The sequence below is a fragment of the Lissotriton vulgaris genome, chromosome 7 (assembly GCF_964263255.1).
Source record: "Lissotriton vulgaris chromosome 7, aLisVul1.2, whole genome shotgun sequence".
NCBI lineage: Eukaryota > Metazoa > Chordata > Amphibia > Caudata > Salamandridae > Lissotriton > Lissotriton vulgaris.
Window position 1 is genome coordinate 1,295,608,319 of NC_141695.1, and position 20,969 is coordinate 1,295,629,287.

The 20,969-nt window shown below is 42.3% G+C and overlaps 1 protein-coding gene across 1 annotated transcript in view; it reads right to left on the reverse strand.

The window, feature by feature from the left end:
* The window catches only part of LOC147703527 (membrane-spanning 4-domains subfamily A member 4A-like), a 566,730-nt gene that overhangs the window by 211,545 nt on the left and 334,216 nt on the right, over positions 1 to 20,969 (reverse strand). The gene's annotated exons all lie outside the window — the stretch shown is intronic.

The following is a 20,969-nucleotide window of genomic DNA, read 5'->3' on the forward strand; positions in this document are numbered from 1 at the left end:
CTCGCCACAGTAATCACATATGAGCCTCTGGCTCCACACAGAACTCCAAGTACAAAAAACAGCATTCTAGTCTCCCTCTCCCTCCTCCAAGATGGCCCCCAGTGGCTCCAGCCAATCCCATAAAGGGACACAGAAGCACCAACACGACCTGTTCTTTTTTTCTGCACTACTCCGAGTGCTGTGTTCCCTGCTGGTCAGGTGAGTGGGGCTGGGGTCCTGCTTGAGCAGTCCCCTTGGGTCCTTGGTATGTTGTTTGGGGGAAGTAGTGTTTTTCATGTTTATTACGTGATTGTGGGTTTTCTTAAGTTGTTTTCCCCCTTCTGCCTTTCTCGCCTTTTGTCCTGCCTTAGCGGACTTTATGGTGTTTCTTTCCGGCTGTGTTCGTTTGCGGGATGCGTGGGGTGGGGCGCCTGGAGCCCTTCTCTGCCGGTTGTTTTATTTCCATTTCCCGGCCGCGCGTCCTGCTGAGCGGGCGCATCGCGGCCGGGTACACTTGCGCTGGGAGCCGGAGGCTTCCGTTTGCATTGCTTCCCCATTTGCCATGACGGGTGCTCTTGATGTGGGGGCCGGAGGCTCCAGTTTGCATTTACCTGGTAGTCTGGGCTTGCGAGGGGGGCGCCTTCGTGTCTCCGTTCTCCTGCCTTTGGCTTCGGTGATCTGGGCTTGCGAGGGGGGCGCCTTCGGGTCTCCGTTCTCCTGCCTTTGTCATCTGTGTGGGGCTGTTCTTTGCGCATGCGCGCGGCACTTCCCGGTCCTTTTCTATGTTGATGACCGAGTGTGGATTGGTTTCTGTGCTTGCCTGGCAACCTCGGGTCCTTTTAATACCGGGCATGTTGTCTTGATCTTTGCCTGTGTTTTCCACTCGTTTACTCGTGTGTGGCTGATGGATATGATCGATAGTGGGTCTCCGGATCTTCCTGCTCCTGGTTCCTTAGATGGGGCTTGCAGTTCGGGGGTGACAGTTCCTTCTATGGAATTGTTGCAGCAGATGATAAATTCTGCTGTGGCTGCTGCTTTGCATGGGCAGGTACCTGTTCCACCTGATAAAAAGGCGAGGGTTGATACTGCTGCTGCTACTGTTTCTGATAATGAGGAGGACGTTGATGTCAGGGGTCGCTTTGTGCAAGGTGCCGACCTGAAGGAGGTGCTGGGTCACATTCGGGAGAACTTGGTGTTTCCTGCGTCAGTGTTGCCTCTAGAGGACGATCTGTTTTCTCAATATCAGCGACCTGAGCCTGATTCTTTGCCTCTCCATTCTTCCGTCTTGAAGGTCTTGGTCAATTAATGGAACGATGTGGACAAGGGTTCTTTTCCGCGTTTTTTGAGTAAGAGATACCCTCTGCAGGATTTTGCGGTGAAAAACCCTACCGCTGTGAAGGTTGACTCTTTGTTGGCCAGCATGTCTTCGCATGGGACTGTTGTCTCGGAGGATTCTTCTCCGGCTGACCCGGTTGACCGCAAGGTGGATGGTGCCGTGAAGCGCACTTTTGCGGCTGCTAATTTTTCTATCAGAGCTGCGGCCTATTCGTCTTACACTATCCAGTCCTTGCTCAAGGATTTTCAGTCTCTGTCAGAGTTGTTGGACCAGGGGGAGGATGTTTCTTCTACCCTGGCGATGATGGAGCAGCAGGTTCGTCTGCTTTCTGATATATCCTTTGATTCATTGGGGGCTGCGGCTTCAGCAGCCGGGTCTTCTGTGGCTGCTAGGCGACAGTTGTGGCTCCGTTCGTAGAAGGCTGATGCTGCGCAGAAGAACTTGCTTATGAAGATTCCCTTTTCTGGGGTTAAGCTTTTTGGTTCACCTCTGGACGAGATGGTGAAGAAAACGGTGGAGGACCGTAAACTACTTGCTCCTGACCGTCCGGCCCGTTTCCGTGCCTTTGGGTCGCAGAGGTCTTTTGGTCCTTCTAAGAGAGGTCGGGCTGGTCAGCCCTTTCGTGGTAGGGGGCGTGGCCGGGGTGCTCCTTCCTTTGATAAGTCCCGGTTCTCCGGTGCATCTACCTCCTCCGCTCCAGCTTCCAAATCCTGACTGGATTGCTCCTGGTGTGGGTCCGGTTGGGGGTCGCCTCGCTTGCTTCATGGACTCTTGGCGAGAGACTGTGTCGGACCGATGGGTGCTTCAAGGGCTTTCGGAGGGTTTGCGCATTGGTTTTGCCCAGACGCCCCCAGACTGTTTCAGGGCCACTCCTTGTCCCAGAGATCCTGTGAAAAGGTTGGCGCTTTTGGACGGCATAGATTCCCTGATGGTCAAAAAGGCGATTATTCCTGTACCCTGCGATCAGTTGGGAAAGGGGGTGTATTCCATACTTTTTCTGGTGTCCAAGCGCACCGGGGATCTTCGACCGGTGATGGACCTGAAGTGGGTCAACACTTTCATCCCTCACCTGAAGTTCAAAATGGTTTCACTTCAATTGATCCTTCCTCTGGTGTCTCAGGACGATTTCCTTGCTTCAATAGACTTGAGGGATGCTTACCTGCATATTCCTATTCATCCGGACTTTCAGATGTTTCTCCGGTTTTGCGTAATGGGTCGTCATTACCAGTTCCAGGTATTACCTTTTGGGCTCTGCTCTGCTCCCAGGATCTTTACTAAGGTTCTGGCTCCTCTTATTGGACATTTACATGGGGAGGGCATTAGTGTTTTTCCATATCTGGACGACATTTTAATTTCTGCTTCTTCTCTTCCAAAGGCGGAGTTGCATGTCCAGAGGGTGTGCCATGTCCTGGAGCATCATGGGTTCCTCGTGAATGTACCGAAGTCCTCCCTGGTTCCTGCACAGGAATTGGCTTTCATTGGGGCTCTATTCAAGACTCAGTTGGGGATGGTGTTCCTGCCCCCTCCCAGAATTCTGTCCCTAATGTCTGCTGTCCGTGCCCTGTTGGTGGGGCATTCTCATCCAGTGAGCCTGTGGTTGAGGCTTCAGGGTCTGATGTCTGCATCGTTATTGACGGTGCCCTGGGCTCGCCTCCACATGTACCCGGTGGTGTCCCACATTTTGTAGCATTGGGACCCCTGTTCCCTCGATATGGGGGTTCTGGTTCCTATGTCTGATGCTGTTCGGGTGGTCCTGAGTTGGTGGTTGGTCGATGAGAATCTATCCAGGGGCCGCCCCTTTCTGATTGTTCCCACCCGAGTGGTCACTACCGATGCCAGCCTGCTGGGGTGGGGTGCTACTCTGGGGGATTCGACGACTCAGGGGATTTGGCCTCAGTCGATGTTGTCATGTTCCTCCAACTACAAGGAGTTGAAGGCTGTCCTTCTGGGTCTGTTGGATTTCTCGGATCTTGTTCGGGGTCACCACGTGCAGATCCGGACGGACAATCAGGTTGTCATGTCTTATGTGAACCATCAAGGGGGGTGCAGGGTTCGCTCCCTCAGTTGCCTCAGCCGTCAAATTTGTTGTTGGGCGGAGTTGCATCTGGAGTCCCTATTTGCCATTTACCTGCCGGGAGCTGAGAATACTGTGGGCGGATTGTTTGAGCCGGGTTTTTCCTTCCATGGGGTCCTTGTCCCTTACGCGATGGATGTTCAAGAGGTTGCAGATGATGTTTGGGTGTCCGATTGTGGACCTGTTTGCCTCCCAGGACAATGCCCAGATCCGATGCTTTTGCACGATTATGCCTTGCTGGGAGGCCTGGAGAGTGGACACGCTTTCGTTCCTTTGGCCGAAGGGTCTGTTGTATGCGTTCCCCCCTGTTCCCCTGATTCCTGCTGTGTTACGGAAGATCAAGAGGGAGGGGTCCTTTGTGCTTCTGGTTGCTCCTTGTTGGAGGCGTCGCCCTTGGTATCCCCTTCTGTTGGAATTGGCTGCGTCTCCGGGGTGGGCCTTGCCGTTCGTTCCTTATCCTCTGCTGGGTCCTCTTCTTCCTCTGCCGGTGTTCCGTTCCCTGGGTCTGCGGGCCTGGCTCTTGAGAGGGATTCTCTGATTCGTGAAGGTTGTTCTGTGACTGTGGCTGGGGTCATTCAACAGTCCCGGCGGCCTTCTACGCTTAAGTCCTACGCCAAGCACTGGGATAATTTTGCTTCTTGGTGTGTTGGTCGTGGGCTATCTTTGTAGTCTTTGGATCCGGCTCGCATTCTGGATTTTCTGAATGATGGGTTTGTGTTGGGTTTGGCCATTTCGACTTTTGGTTTTACGTTCCTTGCAATTGGCTCCTTTCGAACCTTTGGAGTCGGTGGACTTGAAGTTTTTGACACTCAAGGTAGTGTTTCTTGTGGCAATTGCTTTGGCCAGGCGTATGGGTGAGTTGGGTGCTTTCCTTCGTTCTGCCCCATTTTTGTTGGTTTTGTCGGACCGTGTGGTCTTGCGCCCTCATCCTACCTTTGTTCCTAAAGTGGATTCTTATTTTCACCGGTCTGCTGAGGTGGTTCTTCCGATTCTTTGTCCTGATCTGTCCTCGGCTGAGGAATCCCTTTTGCACCTATTGGATGTTCGTCGTGCCTTATTGATTTCTTTGTCACGCAAGTCTTCCTTTTGTAAAGTGGACAACCTGTTTGTCAATTTTGGTTTGTCGCGTCAGGGCCTGAAACCCTCCCTCTCCATGATCAGTCGTTGGATTAAGGAGGCCATTATGTTGGCATATGCTTCGGTTTCTGAGGTCCCCTCCCTTCCTGTTCAGGGTCGTTCCACCAGGTCTGTTGCTGTATCCTGGGCTTCTTTCAAAGGGGTGTCCATGGAGGATGTTTGCAGGGCTGCTACGTGGTCTTCCCCGCATACCTTCATGTCCCATTACCACCTCCAGGTTGGGGGTGGGGGTTCTGTTTCTTTTGCCTCTTCTGTTTTGTCAGCGGGGGTTCCTTGAGAGGTTTTCCTTTTTGTTGCTATACCTCTGCATATTAAAAATTTGTTTTCACTGCACTGCTGATGTGGTCTATTTCCTTACATGAAGCTGATTGCTTTGGTATCGGCTCATATGTGATTACTGTGGCGAGGAAGACATGACGAGGAGGTAATGCCCCGGTTACTTACCGGTAATCTTCATTACTCCGAGTCCATGTCTTCCTCGCCACAGTATAGTTTCCCTTCCCTCCCGGCCCTGGTGGTGGCTTCATGTCTGCGGCTTGGTTCTTCAGGTCGTGTTGGTGCTTCTGTGTCCCTTTATGGGATTGGCTGGAGCCACTGGGGGCCATCTTGGAGGAGGGAGAGGGAGACTAGAACGCTGTTTTTTGTACTTGGAGTTCTGTGTGGAGCCGGAGGCTCATATGTGATTACTGTGGCGAGGAAGACATGGACTCGGAGTAATGAAGATTACCAGTAAGTAACCGGGGCATTCTCTGGGCGCAGGTAAGCAATGCATGTCCCAGCAACTATACTCCTTTTGAATTCTTGTACTGTGTGGGTGTTTTTCACATCATCATAGGGTCTGGCTGGCAAACGTTTCAAAACCATAATAAAACAAGCATTCGCAAAGCCTCTAGGTCTCGGCAATGCGAATGTCTTTTAGCCGTGTTTGGTCCCTTAAGTGATGTTACTGTGACAGTGTTGTGCCTTGAATAAGAACATACTTGGGGTAAAACATCAAACATTGAACGTCAAAAAGAAAGTAACAGGGGGAAACAAATCTTAGAGGTAAGGGATTGGTTGAGTGCACCTATTTGAAATACACTGAAAGTCACAGATTAGTCTTTTTTAAGATGCGAAATGACAACGAAGCTAATGAAACACACATAGAAATATGAGAAACACAGAGGCGAGCGGTATGTGACTCAGGGTCACTTTAATGAACGCTGGACAAGAAGCCAAAAGGTCTCGCCTACGGGAGGTATTGGCTTTCTCAAAGTTTGAGCCATGTTGTACAGCAGCTGCACTGCTGTTTAACAAGGCTGGAACGTTTACATATTCGATACCTCATGTAGGGGGGACCATGTGGCTTTGCCAGCGTTTCTTTTCCATACTTACTTGCAGCCTGCCTCTGCTCTGTGAGCTGTTTGTTGTCTGGCGGCAGGGCTTTGACCGAGCACTGAATGTCACATAATAAGCTTAATATATGAGATTGTGGAACAGCTTTACATCATACTTCAAACATGACACTTATCTTCTCTGCCAAATAGAAACCTTCAAAACTAGAGTATACATGCAAATATTGGTTTGCTCCAGTTTTAGACCGGTCTGCCTGTGCAGGGTTTGTTAACATTCGACTGACGGGACTCCTTTCAGTAGCACTTCAAGTAACCCAAAAAGTAAAACTATGTGAGTTTTCTTGTTCCTTGAATTTGCTGTCGCTAGGCCAGCATTACATTATTGGTCATGGACAAATATAGTGCACATGTAGCCTTAAACATCAGCAGTGTCAAGGTAAAGCAATAGCTAGATGTTGTCTGGAGGCATAAAACACAGGAAGCTCTAAGCGACATGGTACAGATTCACCCACTGGGGAAGCAAGGGCTCAAATGCAGGCAAGTAAAATACCCCTGACCCCCTCTTTTATTGGCATGGTGGTAAAAGAGACAGAACTGGAGTGCAGTGGGCCCCTCCCAACGTATGGCCCTGTTGTCACTACACCTGCCGCACTATTGATAGCTGGGCTCCTGGATTCAACACAATGGGGGGCAGTTATCAGCTTGGTGGGACCCTGCAGAACAAAGCATATTAGGGAGCGGCATCAGGGCGGGACCGGCAGAACAAAGCATATTAGGGAGCGACATCCGGGTGAGAAAAATAAAGAGACAGTGACGAGCTGGCAAAGCGTTCAGCCCCCTGTGCACAGTGTTTTTCCGTCTTACCTAACATATGCCAACAGGACTCTATTTACTGCACATGTTGTGTGAAATGTTGAGGGAAATGACTGTGTGTGCAAGCTGTTATTAGTGCCTTGTGATCCTGTTTGACACCTGGCTGTAGGAAACTGCGGACAGTGAGGGATTCCACACTCTTTATTCTGTGTCTTGCCACTGGAGGACACGTCATTCATCCGGTATGGTTTGTGAGGTTGCGGATGTGTCATGTGAGCTTGTGTTCAAATGTGTGTGTTATTACTTTTTAGGAGGTACATGTTTATACAGACACATGTTGTAGTGAGATATAGCAGTGCTCGTGCACGATTGGGTGTCATCGGGGTGCCTGTACCTGTGTGTTTTGTGTGCGTTTACATGTGCTTGTGTGGGTATTTACTCCGGGGATGGAGAACTAACTGTGCAAGCCCAGAAAGGACCCTGACACAGCTCCCCCACACTGAGGCCTAAAACTATCCCTTCCCAGCGCCGAGCCTTAAAAACTGCAGCTGCGCCCTAAAAACTACCTCAACCCCAGCCTCCGCCCTGAGCCTTAAAAACTGACCCCTACCGCTGAAACATAGCCCCCCTGAGCCTCAAAACCAGCCCCCAGCCCTAAATACAGCCCTGACTCCCCTGAGCCCTACAAACTACCCCCACTTCAAAAAACTATGCCCCAAGACATTGCCCCAGCCCCACTTACCTCACCGCATCCTCTCCCGATCATTCCTCTTTCTGTCTTCCTGTGCCTTCCCATTCGCTCTGCATGTAGACCATGCATTGCCTTACCCATGCATATTCGTTGTTAAGACATATGCATGGTTAAGGCAAGCATGGTTTGGCTTGCAGGGAAACTGCAGGTGTAGCTCTGCCTGCTTTATTGAGGCTGTTTCCCCAGCGAAACATCTGGGAGAGGTCCAGAGCAGGCAATAAGCACATGTACTTCCCTCCTGAATGATTTCTGATCTCCTCACTCGAACCTAATTTAAGAAGAACTTGTTTTCATGTAGCACTTCATACCGCACGTCTGCTGTCTCTAAGCACTGTAACAGGTGTTGATTTACTAATCTCAGACCAATGAAAGCCTGATCCAGCTGTGATGGAATGGAAAGATTTTTATATAGCGCATGGCTACCTGGGAGCATCCCAGTGCTGTAGTGGTTACTAGAGTTGGAGAGGACATCTACGGAAAAAGCCAGGTCTTTGGTTGTCTCCGGAATGATAGATGATTGAATTCTCTATGCAGATGCAGCGGCAGGCTATTCCATAGTTTTGAGGCATTATATGAAAACGTCAGCTGCCACTTCTGGCCTTCTTAATCCTAGGTACCACTGCTATATGCAGCTTCTCTGAGCGGAGACTTCTGTTGGCCTTGTAAGGGCAATTCATGGCTTTAATGATAGGAGGTCCATTCCTTCCTAAAGACTTATGGGCAACGCAAAGGGCTTTAAAATTGATTCTCTCCTGCACCGGTAACTAATGGAGGGAGTGTAGTGCTGGCTTTGCTGAGCAACGATTATGGGTTCCCATGAGCAGTCTTACAGCGGAATTTTGTACAATCAGCAATTTTGCAGTGACTGCATTTGGGGTGCCCAGGTAGAGGGCGTTACCATAATCTATCCTAGCGAGGACAAGCACCTGGACCAGTGCTTTTTTTTACTAGGTCCGGTAGGAGGGGCAGCACTTTGCGGATCATTCTTAACATGCCATAACATGAAGCAGTGGTCTTCCTGGCTTGGACGTTGACAGTAATATCTTGATCCAAATAAACGCCCAGGCTTTTTATCTCAGTTTGTGGGGTAGGTACCGGGCCCATACAGGCTGGCCACATGGTATTAGATTTAAAATTTAACTGGTTGGCAAGCAGCAAGAGCTCCATTTTATCACCATTGAGTTTTAAGTGGGACAGACTCATCCACTTAGTAACTTCATCAAGACACACGTGGAGATCATAGGTCTTAGGGTTGGCCTGGGTCAATGAAACAACCAACTGTGTGTCATCGGCATATGTAACTATATGAATCCCAAAGGGGGAATATTATCTGCCAGTGGAGACTTATAGGGGCCCATTAGGATCACGGGCAGGGCGATCTGCCAGAGATCTGACCCCACCCACCACCCATTTTCCCCCCGCCGTTGGGGACCACAGCGGACGGAAAGAACGTCCACTGCTTTTCCGTCTGGTCAACGAGTTGAGCGGGCGGAAAAGGGTTTAATATGGTGGAGGTGTCAGTTAGACACCGCCAGCCATATTGACATGGGTGTGGATATATGCGCAGAAAGGAGTGGAGCCACGATAAAGCCTTGCCAGACACTCCTATGCTCCTAAAACGATGAGCCAGGGTACGGTGGTTCACCGTATCGAAGGCCGTGCTTAAATCTAGGAGTATTATGGCCGTCGTACCTCCAGAGTTGAGGATTTTTCTTGCTTCCTCCACCACCGCTAGTAAGGCTGTCTCAGTGCCTTGGTGAGGGAGGAAGCCAATTTGTGAGGGGTGGACTCTAGAAACGTGGAGTGTATGGTTGACATGTTTCTCTGCGATTTCGCTAATTACTGGAAGGAGCGAAATAGGACAGTAATTGCCCAGATCTGCAGGGTCCAAATTAGTTTTTTTTACAAAAGCTTTTACCATTGCCCTTTTCCATTTAGGGGCGACTATGCCTAAAGAGAGCAAGGCATTGATCAAGCTGGTCATAATGGGGGCAACTGTAGGTGCTACCAGTTTCAAAATATTGGGTGGTGCAGGGTCCGATAGTGACCCCAATTTAATAGAAGTTAAAGTGGCTAGAAATGACTCCTGAGTCATCGGAATAATGCTCTCCAGATGGTGTTCATTTCCATGCTGGCCCGAGGCAATCTGCTCATGTGTGTCATTATCTCTTTGTGGGAGATGCTTGAGAATGTTATGACCTTTGGTGGCAAAGTATTCCCAGAGTTCGTTACAGCAGTATCCCGAAGGATCTGGTGCCGTTGGAGGGTCAGGGACTTTGAGAAGCTTTTTGTCAATAAGAAAAGTCTCTCTGGAGGAATTGGCCGCTGTTGTGATCCTTTCCTCATAGTGAGTGGCCTGGGCTGGTTTTATTTCAGCCTTGTGTGTTCCGATAGCTGCCCTATATTCCTGTTTCTTAATATGTGAGAAATCTTTCATCTCATGAATTGCTGGTCACTGTAGAACCAAGCTTGGGTGGCAGGGGGGGTCGCTGGAATAAGGAAGCAGCAAAGGATTAAATAATGCACCAGGGCTGACAATTAATTGGCATGAAAAGGCACTTTATGCAGCACTGTGAGACAGATTCAATGGCAGCGCTATTTACACACATTGATTAATGCAGTGTTGTAAGGAAATATTCTGTGCTAGCGCTATTAACACACATTGATTTAAGCAGCCCTGTGAGGCAGGGTGAACGGCCTTAATATCGAAGTCAAAATATCAATATGACATAATATAGAATTTGAAATATCGAATGTCCCAGAATATTAAATGTAAGTATTTAGAATGTCAAAATATAGTTTCTAAAATATATATATATATCGAATGTTGAAATATCGAGTACAAAATATCGTTGTGACAAAATATAGATATTTTGTAAAGGTATGTAATATCAAAAATGAAAATATAGAGTGTAAAACATATAGAATATTTAAAATATCTAAATGTAATGAAAGTAATAATGTACAAATAGTGTAAATAATAATTGTATATAATTTATTAAAAGAAATTGGAATATAAATTTTAGGAGCGGGATGTTGAAGTATTAGGGGATAAGGGAGGGGAGTGTTTTAAAAATGTTGATATAAATATTATATGTATGCAAAATATTTTTTGTGGAGAGTAAATTTATTTTTATGGGATTTTAATAATTTTTGAATTTTATAGAAAATAATTTATATAATATAAATTTTAAGAGCGGGATGTTGGGTTATTAGGGGATGAGGGTGAGGAGTGTTTCAAAAATGTTGATATGAATATGTTTATGCAAAATATTTTTTGTTGAGAGTAAATTTATTTTTATGATATATAAATAATTTATTATTTTTATAAAAACATTTTTTGTAATATACATTTTTGGGACGGGATGTTGGGTTTTTAGGTGATAAGCGTGTTATGTAGAAATAAATTATATGTTTATGCAAAAAAGAATTGTTGAGTAAATTTATTTTTATGAGATAATGTATAATATTTTTTTAAATGTATTTGTAATATACATTTTAGGAGCGGGATGTTGGTTATTAGGGGATAAGGGTGGGGAGTGTTTTAAATATGTTGAAAAAAATAATATGTTTGTACAAAATATCTTTTGTTGAGAGTAAAGTTATTTTTATGAGATTAATTTATTATATTTTTGAAAAAATAAATTGAAATATAAATTTTAGGAGTGATATTTTGTGTTATTAGGGGATAAGGGTGAGAAGTGTTTTAAAAATGTTGAAATAAATAATATGTAATAAATATTTATGAATTATTGATATCATATACAAATATTTAAATTTGAAAATACATTGTTTAAAATCTTTAAATTTAAAATTAATGAAAAATTGGACATTTGCTTTAAAATTTGATATTAAGTTATTTTGTATCTTTATTGAGTAATATTTTAAGTACATTTATGGTATTAATATTGTTATATACTATTTTGTAGTGGAGTTTTGGTTAGTAAATGTATGGAGGTAAGCTGTGTTACAATGTTTTAGAAATTGTTGACATTTATTAATAATTACATTTTGAGAGATGTAATGAAAAGTAAAAAACTAAAATAAATTACTTGTGGCTTAATTTAAAATATAATTTATATATATTTTGAGACAATAGTTATAGAAGGAAAATTTGAAATTTACAGGTTAAATATTTAAAAAATAATAAATTAAGTGTACATTTTAAAATGTCAAGTTTTTGAGAGTAGATTATTCTATTACAATTAAGTGTAAATTGTTAGATACATTTTTTACAAATATTTAAAAAATAATACATAAATATGTTTTATTACTATCCACTACCTGGTATAGTTTGATAATGACTGGAGTCGGGATAGTAACATATATATATATATATATATATATATATATATATATATATATATATATATATATATATATATATATATATATTCACTGAAAAAACCATGGGTTATAGACCATATATAGTTAGGGATTAGCATTTACAAAACCTTATTTTACTCACACAAAACCATTGAAATTTCATATATAGTTAGTTGCACTAACTATATATCGCGCACCCGCAATCCACTGCTGATCATGTCCCATATTACATCATTCATGACATGGTCAGTGACATCACTGATGACATCACTGATGACATCTCAAATGACATCACTGATGACATCACTGATGACAACATCCAGTGACTGTATGTTTCTGTAAAGTTAAAATATGTCTTACATATTGAAGAATGAGTGGATGTATAAGTATCTGGATGAAGGATTTAGTTGGTGCATGACTGACTGTATGAGTGAGTGATTAAATGTGTCTCACTGAGTGCATGGGTTAGTGACTAAACTGTCTTAATTTGTGCATCATTATATCTGTTGTTCTGTAAACTGCTGCATGTGTTGATCAGTAGCTTTATGATTAAGTATATGGGTTATTGATTGGATGCCCAAGTATTTGTATGCGAGACTGAGTGTGTGTGTGGGTGGCTGGGAGGTGTATGACTCTGTGCATAGATGTGTGAGCAGTTGATTCACTAGATGTATGGGTTCAAAATTACATGTGGAAACAGCTGTATGGGCGGTTGACTGTGTGCATGAGTGTATTGGTGAGTGAATGGATATCTCAGTGCTAAATGTCAAAGTAAGTACATATGTAAACCACAGTACATGTGAGAGTTGACATATATAAATAACTGTGCATAAGAGCCAGTGAATTTGTGAGTGGCTGTATGGATCATTGTGAACTTGTATCAGGGATTGTATACGAGAGTAAATATGTGTTAGTATATGTTTGAATTAGTAAGGTGTGTATAACTGTATAGTTGAGGAAATGGAAGTGTGATTGATTCTTTGCATGACTGACTAGGTGTGTGAGTAACTCCATGGATGAGTGACAGTCTGTGAGTGTCTATTTACTCTGAGTGTATGTAAGATTATATTAGAGTCTGAAGAGGTTCACCGTATTATCACATGAATGATGTCATCAGTGATGTGATCAGTAATGTCAAATGAAATGTCATCAGTGATGTCATCAGTGATGTCATTTGAGATGTCATCAGTGATGTCATCAGTGATGTCACTGACCATGTCATGAATGATGTAATATGTGACATGATCAGCAGTGGATTGCGGGTGCGCGATATATAGTTAGTGCAACTAACTATATATGAAATTTCAATGGTTTTGTGTGAGTAAAATAAGGTTTTGTAAATGCTAATCCCTAACTATATATCGTCTATAACCCATGGTTTTTTCAGTGAATTTTCAAGGTTTTGTAAATGCTAATTCCTAACTATATATGGTCTATAACCTATGGTTTTTTCAGTGAATTTCATTGGTTTTTTAAAAGCTAATATCTGTAGCTGTAAAATGTATTCTTCTTTAAATCTTAAAATATATTTTACATGTTTTTAATACTATTTTTATTTTTTATTTTTTTATTGTTTCGCTCCCGGTCCGCGAACCGGTTAGCTTCCTGTTAGCTCAATTTGGAGCCGCGACCCGGTCCGCGAACCGGTAAACGTTCCGTTTGCGTAACTGTTGCGTTAGAAAACAACATCGTGACGCGTCGCGTTGTTGCGTAATACGTCATGTGACGCGCCAAGTTAGCGTACCCAGAAGCGAACCGGAACGCGGCGCAAAGCGCGTAACGTAAACACAGCACGTCATGTGACTCGGTAATAACACTTTTCATTGGTTCATTTCACTTTTGGTTTCCTAATGATGTAAGACTAGGTCATGTGATCTAAAATTAACACTTTTCATTGGTTTAGAACTATTGCTTTTCCCAAATGATGAAAACCCCTCCTTCTTTCCTCACTCTGACTTTCATCTTGGTGAGAGAAAGACCCTTTGTTAACAGTGAGCAATGGCTTCATTAGTAGCTTCAGCTGGTTCTTCCCCACCACCTCCACCACATCCAAGGAAGAGAGGACCACCTGCTGAAGTTATTATTCAACAAGAAGAGGAAGAACAGGAAGAGGAGGAAGAGCAGGAAGAGACGCTTTTTTTGCCAGAGGAGCCCAGGAGGTATCATCGGAAGGAGAACTTTATTTGGCAATTTTTTTAATTTCCCCAGGGCCAAAAGAAAGTAAATGCACGCTACGTATTTTGCCGTATATGTAATGATAGACTGTCCAGAGGGACCGATAAAAATTACAGTTACGGCAACTACACAATGCATCGGCACATGAGTAGGTGGCATCCTAACAACTACAGTGCTGCGCAGTTACGTGACGAGCAAGATAATCCCCCTTCGATGGCCAGAAGATCAGTTGTACAGGAAGTGACGGGACCAGAGGCGAGGGAGATGGTCCCAAATATACAAATGAAGTTTGGGGAAGTGAAACAAGTGTGCGTGCGTTGCAATCAGTTCATTTGCTACAGAGAAAGTAGCATCACTCTAATTAACAGAGCTATTGATAATCATGTTTGCCCGAAACGCCCCAAAGAATAAATTCTTTTTTTTTTGTTGCTCCTGTTGAGCCCTTTACAATGAATCGTTTTCGTTTCCCCCCTCCCCCCAAAAAACCAAAAAAATATGAAAATGTTCAGAAAATACAAAAAAAATAAAAAAATGTTCAGAAAAATAATAAAAAAAATATAAAACAACAAAAACAAAAAAAAAAGTTCTTTTCAGAACTACCTCCCCGTTATAAAAAAATTGGTAGAATATTTGGAACTCTGCCAACCTCTATTTCTTTTAGTTCGCTTCCCGGTTCGCTTTCCGGTACGCGAACCGGGAGCGAATCAAACATTTTTTTTTTTTTAAAAAGAACAGTAAGTATAAGGGAAGGAAACAGACAGTTATGTTAAAAGAAAGACAGCTATAGGGAGAAAATAAAAGATACTGTTACCCGCAATCCACTGCTGATGATGTCACATATTACATCATTCATGACATGGTCAATGACATCATCAGCAGGGGATTGCGGGTAACAGTATCTTTTGTTTCCTCCCTATAGCTGTCTTTCTTTTAACATAACTGTCTGTTTCCTTCCCTTATACTTACTGTTCTTTTAAAAAAAAAAAAAATTGTGATCAGTCAGAAACAGTGACATTAATAGAGACAGAGTGAGTGAACAAGAGTGAAGAAGTATGAGAAGAGAGGGACTGAGAAAAATAGTGGAAGGAGTAGAATAATTAAGTAATAGAGAAAGGAATGAGGGAAGTAGCAAAGGCAGGAAAGTAAGGATTAAAGAAATGAAGCAGTAGAACTAATAGAAGTTAAATGTGATAGATTAAATGATTGATTCAGGATGACGATAAGGTGTGGCCTCTCCAAAGGTTTGTTTAAGGTGAGGCCTACTCAGGGTTGCATATCCAATTTATGCTTGTTGAAGAATACAGAGGAGATAATACATGTGAAGGCCTACCAATGAAGTAAAACATGTCCACTTCACTCTTGAACAACGGCCAGACCTCTTCTGTGTCCGTAGACAGACCTAAACTTCATCTGCACAATGTCATTCGTAAACTTAGGAAACACAGGTAATGTAATTGAAAAACGTGGAGTTTCTTTTGCTCATTTCACAATCACATCACCTGTGTTGCCTTTGCTTAGGTATCTCATAGTGCAGATGTAGTCCAGCATATGAAACAGTACCCAGAAGTGCAGCAGTGTATGCCTTAACTTTGACATTTACAGAAGCCTCAGTTTCTCCATGTCTACCTCACATTTCTAAATGTATATCATAAGTACAAAAAGTAGAGAATTAATTATACATGTTAAATGGTTTATTTTTGCGGTTCTCAGAATGTATCAAATTTCACTAAAATTAGTGACTTGAAGGTATTCATCATGTAACAGCGGGGAAAAAAAAACACAATCAAAATGATTGTGTTTAAAAAACCCATACAACATAAGAAATCTGAATTCAAAACTCCTTAAAATTAACTTACTTTCCATAACGTCGAAGGATGTCCTATGAACAGCTTACACTCTGTTGTGCTATTAATATTTTCAGCCCGCCATTTTCTGATAGAAAACCTCCATCGTTTTGAAAAATATGTTACATACGATAAAAGACTTCTCACATTCTACCACATGTTTCCACATGGCCTAATCATGTTAGAGCGATTTACAACTGTTGGAAATCTTGTAAGCAAATCCCGTCATTTTCTATTTTCGCAACTTTCAGAAAGAAAACATTTAAGATTACTTTCACAATCCTGGACTACTAATATCTTACCCTTCTTGCTCACTCATGTTCTACTTTTCCTATGACACTGATACTGCTTACTATGAAGCAGACTTACTTGCATCAGGTTTATATAGTTGGATTTTTAAAATGACATTATAATTAAAAGTTTTGACCAATAATCTAGACAGCATTGCAGACTTACATTCCCTCTACTCCATGAACCTCTTGCAATTCCTTAGAGCAAATCCCGAGATTCTTTCCTTAAAATTTTGGTTTTAAAAACACCAGGTAAGAATTTTTAAGGTCATACGGCAATTTTTTTTTTAAAGTTACAACAGAATCGTTGCAGAATGACCAGCCGTTTCTAGACTTTAAATAAGCTGTGTAATGTCCTGATGTTGTTGAAGGACCGTCATGATAGATAATTGCTGCAGTTAAAAAAGTCCTTCCTGATATTGACAACTGCGAAGCAACAACATTTTTTATTAAAGTTGTCAATTTTGATCCATCAGGCCTACATCGTTGGATCATTAAAATGACATACTGCCCATATCTTCGTATAAATAATGTTGACATCATTTCAGATTTACATTGGCTACACTCCATGTTGTGATCAGCTGCTTTTACTAGCTTATTAAAGGACACTGATTTACTGTCTGGCAAAGTTAAATATATAAATCTTTCTGAGTCTACACTAGTAGTACTTGATACCCTACAGTTCTCGCAGTCATGCTGCCATTGATAAGAAAGCCCAAAGAGGTGATCTACATCTACACCCTCATCTTGCAATACATCAAGCATATACATTAAAAACTCCTGACAATCCTGCTGAATATTTTCAGAGAAGTCTGTTTGACCTGAACATTCGTCTAACAGATAACGAACTTCAGACACACTTTCTACTTTTGTTCTATCAGTGCTACATTTCTCTAACACAGAATTCAACAAACAGCATAAACTTTGTTCAGAATTGATCACAATCTGTTCTTTTAAAGTATCTAGTGAAAAGACAACATTAACAACTACATTAACATAGCAGTTGACACCAGAACTGTTTTCAAATTGAAAACCGACAACATCTTCAACAGAATCCATTGTCTTTCTGCTTACAATTTTCGGTTCATCGACTTTTGGGCTTTTTGCTACAACCTCCCTACTATTACTGATATTTCTTCGTTTCCGGCCTACCACACGTTTCTCAAACAAAGGATATTGAGGCAAATGTGGCGCATACTCTCTTCTTAACCTATTGTATTCCTTAACACAATCTAGATCTGCACAAATGTTTGTGACATCACAGTCAATCAAGTACAATCCCGATAAAGATCTAACTCGTGACAAAGCCACATATGCCATACCTTCCTTGAACACAGAACTGCCAATATTCACCAATGCACTATCTACACTTAAACCTTGCGATTTATGGATTGTCACCGCATATGCCAAGCAAACAGGAAACTGTTTACGGCGAACATATAAGTCTTTAACAAGCAAAAACCTAGCAGAACAACGACCAATTAGCTGTACTTCCTCAATGCCATCAAATTTAATTTTTAAAAATTCAATTCCATCTCTACTTCTGTATTTCTCAAAATCAACAACATTACCCATTGATCCATTTACCAGACCTCTTTCAACATGTAAATTCCTTCTCAAAATGATTCGGCAATTTAAACACACATTCAAAGTCTTTTCAAAACCCGCTGTTTTAGATATAGTCTTCTCTAATGAATCCAATTTTGATTTCAAATTCTCAGACAAAATAATTGTTGATCCCATATGCTCTATTCTGTCAATAGCTTCCAGTTTCACAATCTCTTGCTTTTCTAAATTCAACATTTTGTTGTTGAAGATGGCACATTCTGCAAGAGTTGGCATCAAACATATTCCGGATTTCTTCTCAGTAATTTTCTGAAAAATATTCTCAGGCACAACGTCTTGTTCTGGATATAAATTTGACAGTAATCGTGCATGTAAAGCTTCTTTCCCATGCTCGGTCACTTTTCCAATTCTAATATCTTGTAGAATATTCTTGTAATCTTCATCCTTTGCCTGACGCATATTTTCATGCAGTTCAGCATAATTGAAGTTTAACCATATATTGACGTTGCCAATGCTCCCTAGGCACTTCCTGGTATCTTCATGCGTGAGTATTTTGAACACAGGTTGTCCTTTTACTGGTGTCAGCTGCAGAAGATCTCCGAAAACAATGATGTGTTTGCCACCAAATAACACATCATACTCAGTTTTAAGAACTTCTTGCATTCTCAAATGCACAAAGGCAAGCATGACATTGGAAACCACGCTTACTTCGTCAATGATAAGAAGTTTCATTTTCCTCAAGACTCTTGAAACTTCGCAACAAGCATCCCCAGATAACTTGTGGTATTGTAATTTGTTGTCATGCTCCACTGGCAGCATCAGTAGACGATGCAAAGTAATACCTTTAATGTTATGTGCTGCCAGTCCAGTAGGAGCGGTAACACCACAAGACAGCGATGACTCAGTCCTTTCCTGCAAATAACAAGAAATTGCTTTAATAAGGAAACTTTCTCCAGTTCCCGCTTCTCCACTCACGTACAGTCGGACAGGCTTCAACGACGTACATGAGCACTCTTTCTTCTCATGACTTAATCCATGATCAATTTGCTTGGTAACTTCGTCATATATTTTCCTCTGCTCAACGTTGAGTTGTTTTTCCAAGTCTTCTAAGTTAACCGCATCCTCCTGAGCATGTGCCATGGCTCTTTCCACTTTATTCATAGCAGTGGCAGCTTCATTTTCGATAATAGGTCCTCCTAGTGGATCCTGACTCAATGAAACAGAACTCTGACTGTCCTGAGAACTGTCTCTGGCAATCTCGGCTGCAATCGTTGCTTCCTGCTCAATTTCCAAAGTCAACATTTCTTGATATTTGGGAAAAACCAGGACATTCTATGGTCTCCTTGGCGGCATTGAAAGAGTCTTCGTAACAGAGGAAATCTCCAAGCAGTTCCTCTTCTGCACGCCAAGGCTTGAAAAGTTGCAAAAGTGCTAAATAGAAAAACTCCTTTTTTTCTGGAGATTCGCCACTCAATTTTCGATGATTTACCAAGTGGCATTTTCTTTGCTTCACCAGACATCCCTCACTTCCAATTACAGCATACACTCCTTTCTCAATATCTTCTTTGATGTTCCTCTTGAATATGTAATTTTGTAGAACCTCATACAAACAAACATTCTCGAGGTGACTGCTTCGATTTGGATAATATGTATCCAACATGTTGGTCTTCAAAATGTCTGTACTGTTTGGCTCCTTTTCCGCCAAATACTCAATTTCCCGCACAGGTTTCAGAACTCGATTACGCGTTGCAGCAAGACCAAGACTCGCCCAAACAATACTCCTGGATTTAGAATAAAGACTTGCTGAAGACAACCGGTCAGAACATTCGTAAGCTCCAATTTCTCGATGCGACAACATCTTCCGACTGAAACTGTACAACTTCTTACTGAGGCTCTTTTCATGGGAAGTGTCCTCCCACATATCCTTCAATTCTGTCTTTTCTTTTTTGGTGATGTAAGATGTCACATACCGAGCAACAGCCATACAGTTGTCAGCCACAAACTGTATATCCATGTTAGCATTCCACATGGACAAAATCACTGGGTTGTAGTCGTTGATGTACTTGGACTCTTCGTTCCTTTTCAAATTGTATGTATTTTTGGTTGATTTCCTCGTCACATTATGTCGCAGAGAAGACATCAAACTGTTCACTCTTGCTTTAGAAATCACCGGTCGTGGAAAGTTGAAACGACATTTGGTGTAGAACTTGTCCTTGTTTCTGAATTTACGACGACAGTACTTTCCACAACGATGGCTTTGGAAACGTAGAACTTGTTCTCTTAGGCTTTTCTTCTCCGTTGCGTTTGGAACAGCACACGTAGAATACTGTTCTATGAAATTCATCACTAAGTCATCCGGATCTGTTCCAAATTTAGGTGCATCCTTGATCCACAGCAGCATATGTATATGAGGAGCACCTCTTGCTTGGTACTCCTTTCTCCAGAAGAAATCCAACACCTCTCCAAGAGGTGGATTCTTCTTATTCATGAGGAAAGACATTATAGCTTCAAATCTATGATTGAAGTACCTGCATACATTCACTGGATCCAAAGAACACAGTTCTCCGGGTGTCTTGAATTCAATGTTTTCAATGTTTCCATTTGCCTCTCGTAGAAATTCAAGTAAGTCTTCCCAGCCATACTCGGCACAGCTCAGAGTGAGGAACCATGTCGGAGTTCCTAAGTTCCTCAGCATACATTTTAAATCACCATGACGACGGTACCAGTACTCATTAGTACCACGCTGACATGCCATGAGATTAATTAGGTGAGAATCCAAAATACTGTCTTGGACATTGACTTTATGCATAAAGTCACTTGCCGAGATGTTTCGCATCTGTATACCACTTTTCAAGATGTGGTTCACTGCATATGACAGTCCAGACAGATCGCTTTCAAACAGGAGATGAAACAAATAGGGAATGCATTGACGAAACCTAGGATCTTCTGCATACAATCGTAAAGTCCGGTATTCAGAAGCAGGAATTTGATGAGGTCGCTCATCATATCTTCCTCCTTGACCTGTTGGAAATAGCTGTGGGAAACACCGAGCTTCCAAACTTTCCTCCCAAACACTAATGTGACTCCCTTTGGCTTGTTTCATTTGAAACAACTCAATAGCATTCCCCATGACTTCCTTGGAATGCAAAGGATGAACACTATAATGTTCATATATTTCTTCACTTTTAGAGGCCTCTACTTTCTCAATTTGGCCAGCACACAAATCGCTATCCTCTTCATCACTTACTTCCTCTTCTGCAACATATACATTCTTATAGTACTTATTATTTTTTTTCAAATACAATGTTGCCTTTTTGACTTTCCTAACATCCACTAAATCTTGC